At 38.1% G+C, this 4,141-nt stretch overlaps 1 non-coding gene and 1 pseudogene across 1 annotated transcript; both read left to right on the top strand.

The window, feature by feature from the left end:
• Positions 1-212: 212 nt before the first annotated feature.
• Positions 213-2,202, top strand: LOC128923323 (small subunit ribosomal RNA). Its single transcript, XR_008472290.1, has one exon. It is a non-coding gene; the product is annotated as a small subunit ribosomal RNA (ribosomal RNA).
• A 1,760-nt stretch (positions 2,203-3,962) lies between these two features.
• On the top strand, positions 3,963-4,141 carry LOC128923202 (5.8S ribosomal RNA; annotated as a pseudogene).

The raw sequence follows: 4,141 nt of genomic DNA, 5'->3' as shown, positions 1-4,141 counted from the left end.
CCGCAATAAATAATACAATAATATGAAATTAAATGAAATGAAGTGAATTTTTTAATCAATCGTAGTAAAAGAAATTTCATAATTATTTATTGTCGCGATTTCGTTCTTCTTTGCATTTTGTATATGTCGTGTCTTAATTTTCAAATATTGAAAATATCATTATAAAAATTTATATAGTATAAAAAATATTATATAAATGAATAAAAAATATTATTCTGGTTGATCCTGCCAGTAGTTATATGCTTGTCTCAAAGATTAAGCCATGCATGTCTAAGTACGAACAAATTAAAAGTGAAACCGCAAAAGGCTTATTATATCAGTTATGGTTCCATAGATCGTTAACAGTTACTTGGATAACTGTGGTAATTCTAGAGCTAATACATGCAAAATAAACACGGACCTTTTGGAACGTGTGCTTTTATTAGGCTAAAACCAAGCGATCGTAAGATCGTTATATTGGTTGAACTCTAGATAACTTGCAGATCGTATGGTCTCGTACCGACGACAGATCTTTCAAATGTCTGCCCTATCAACTTTTGATGGTAGTATCTAGGACTACCATGGTTGCAACGGGTAACGGGGTATCAGGGTTCGATTCCGGAAAGGGAGCCTGAGAAACGGCTACCACATCTAAGGAAGGCAGCAGGCGCGTAAATTACCCACTCCCAGTTCGGGGAGGTAGTGACGAAAAATAACAATACAGGACTCATATCCGAGGCCCTGTAATTGGAATGAGTACACTTTAAATTCTTTAACAAGGACCTATTGGAGGGCAAGTCTGGTGCCAGCAGCCGCGGTAATTCCAGCTCCAATAGCGTATATTAAAGTTGTTGCGGTTAAAACGTTCGTAGTTGAATATGTGCATCATACGGGTAGTACAGCTATAATTGTGGTATGTACATTACCTTATGTATGCAAGCGTATTACCGGTGGAGTTCTTATATGTAATTAATACAATGTATTTTTTATATATCCCTCCTATTTAAACCTGCTTCAGTGCTCTTCATCGAGTGTTGTTGTGGGCCGGTACAATTACTTTGAACAAATTAGAGTGCTTAAAGCAGGCTCCAAATGCCTGAATATTTTGTGCATGGAATAATGAAATAAGACCTCTGTTCTACTTTCATTGGTTTTTAGATCAAGAGGTAATGATTAATAGAAGCAGTTTGGGAGCATTAGTATTACGACGCGAGAGGTGAAATTCTTGGACCGTCGTAAGACTAACTTAAGCGAAAGCATTTGCCAAAGATGTTTTCATTAATCAAGAACGAAAGTTAGAGGTTCGAAGGCGATCAGATACCGCCCTAGTTCTAACCATAAACGATGCCAGCTAGCAATTGGGTGTAGCTACTACTATGGCTCTCTCAGTCGCTTCCCGGGAAACCAAAGCTTTTGGGCTCCGGGGGAAGTATGGTTGCAAAGCTGAAACTTAAAGGAATTGACGGAAGGGCACCACCAGGAGTGGAGCCTGCGGCTTAATTTGACTCAACACGGGAAAACTTAGCAGGTCCGAACATAAGCGTGTAAGACAGATTGATAGCTCTTTCTCAAATCTATGGGTGGTGGTGCATGGCCGTTCTTAGTTCGTGGAGTGATTTGTCTGATTAATTCCGATAACGAACGAGACTCAAATATATTAAATAGATGCTTTCAGGATTATGGTGTTGAAGCTTATATAGCCTTCGTTCATGAGTTCATCTTGAATGTGCAAGTGTTTGAATGTGTTTATATAAGTGGAGCCGTACCTGTTGGTTTGTCCCATTATAAGGACACTAGCTTCTTAAATGGACAAATTGCGTCTAGCAGTAACGAGATTGAGCAATAACAGGTCTGTGATGCCCTTAGATGTCCTGGGCTGCACGCGCGCTACAATAAAAGTATCAACGTGTATTTTCTAGACCGAGAGGTCCGGGTAAACCGCTGAACCACTGTCATGCTTGGGATTGTGAACTGAAACTGTTCACATGAACTTGGAATTCCCAGTAAGTGTGAGTCATTAACTCGCATTGATTACGTCCCTGCCCTTTGTACACACCGCCCGTCGCTACTACCGATTGAATTATTTAGTGAGGTCTCCGGACGTGATCACTGTGACGCCTTGTGTTTCACGGTTGTTTCGCAAAAGTTGACCGAACTTGATTATTTAGAGGAAGTAAAAGACGTAACAAGGTTTCCGTAGGTGAACCTGCGGAAGGATCATTATTGTGTTCCTATCCGTAAAAATTATAAAAAAACAAACAAAAAAAGAATAAAAAAAAAAAAATATTTTTTTTTTCTTTTCATTCATTTATTTAAATGTTTTTCTTTTTTTTCTTTTTTTTTACTCCTTGTATTGTAGTATAATGAAAATTATATCGGATACATTGTATTTGAACGCAACAAACCTTTAAACATATATAGTTGTACTTATTATTTATGAAAATAATATAAATGATAAGTTAATTTGTTCTCATTAACGTGTTTAATTCCTTAAAAATTTATAGAAATTAACTAAAATGTAATAAAAAAGGAATTACTGTTTTTGTTGGACTAAGACATGCGCAACTTGTAAATGTTTGGGTTGAAAATTACAATTTATTGAAAGATGTTTTAAAATAATTTATATAACATACGAAAACGAAATGTAATATAATTCTTATTCTTTCAATAAATTAAAAACTCTTGACGTTAAATTAAAATAAACAAATAACGGGTGATTTTTTTGAGGTTAGGATTTTCATGCATTAGTATTTGACAGATCACGTGGGATTTCAGACATGGTGTCAAAGAGAAAGATGCTCAGTATGCTTTGACATTTCATCATGAATAGACTTACTAACGAGCAACGCTTGCAAATCATTGAATTTTATTACCAAAATCAGTGTTCGGTTCGAAATGTGTTTCGCGCTTTACGTCCGATTTATGGTCTACATAATCGACCAAGTGAGCAAACAATTAATGCGATTGTGACCAAGTTTCGCACTCAGTTTACTTTATTGGACATTAAACCAACCACACGAATGCGTACAGTGCGTACAGAAGAGAATATTGCGTCTGTTTCTGAGAGTGTGGCTGAAGACCGTGAAATGTCGATTCGTCGCCGTTCGCAGCAATTGGGTTTGTGTTATTCGACCACATGGAAGATTTTACGCAAAGATCTTGGTGTAAAACCGTATAAAATACAGCTCGTGCAAGAACTGAAGCCGAACGATCTGCCACAACGTCGAATTTTCAGTGAATGGGCCCTAGAAAAGTTGGCAGAAAATCCGCTTTTTTATCGACAAATTTTGTTCAGCGATGAGGCTCATTTCTGGTTGAATGGCTACGTAAATAAGCAAAATTGCCGCATTTGGGGTGAAGAGCAACCAGAAGCCGTTCAAGAACTGCCCATGCATCCCGAAAAATGCACTGTTTGGTGTGGTTTGTACGCTGGTGGAATCATTGGACCGTATTTTTTCAAAGATGCTGTTGGACGCAACGTTACGGTGAATGGCGATCGCTATCGTTCGATGCTAACAAACTTTTTGTTGCCAAAAATGGAAGAACTGAACTTGGTTGACATGTGGTTTCAACAAGATGGCGCTACATGCCACACAGCTCGCGATTCTATGGCCATTTTGAGGGAAAACTTCGGAGAACAATTCATCTCAAGAAATGGACCCGTAAGTTGGCCACCAAGATCATGCGATTTAACGCCTTTAGACTATTTTTTGTGGGGCTACGTCAAGTCTAAAGTCTACAGAAATAAGCCAGCAACTATTCCAGCTTTGGAAGACAACATTTCCGAAGAAATTCGGGCTATTCCGGCCGAAATGCTCGAAAAAGTTGCCCAAAATTGGACTTTCCGAATGGACCACCTAAGACGCAGCCGCGGTCAACATTTAAATGAAATTATCTTCAAAAAGTAAATGTCATGAACCAATTTTATGCGTTTTTTTTTAAAAAAAAGTTATCAAGCTCTTAAAAAATCACCCTTTAATTATCACTCTAAGCGGTGGATCACTCGGCTCATGGGTCAATGAAGAACGCAGCTAACTGTGCGTCATCGTGTGAACTGCAGGACACATGAACATCGACATTTTGAACGCATATTGCAGTCCATGCTGTTATGTACTTTAATTAATTTTAAAGTGCTGCTTGGACTACATATGGTTGAGGGTTG

Source organism: Zeugodacus cucurbitae, chromosome X (genome assembly GCF_028554725.1).
Source record: "Zeugodacus cucurbitae isolate PBARC_wt_2022May chromosome X, idZeuCucr1.2, whole genome shotgun sequence".
Lineage (NCBI taxonomy): Eukaryota > Metazoa > Arthropoda > Insecta > Diptera > Tephritidae > Zeugodacus > Zeugodacus cucurbitae.
Note: the sequence above shows the minus strand (reverse complement) of the source record. Positions and strands in the feature narration are given on the sequence as shown.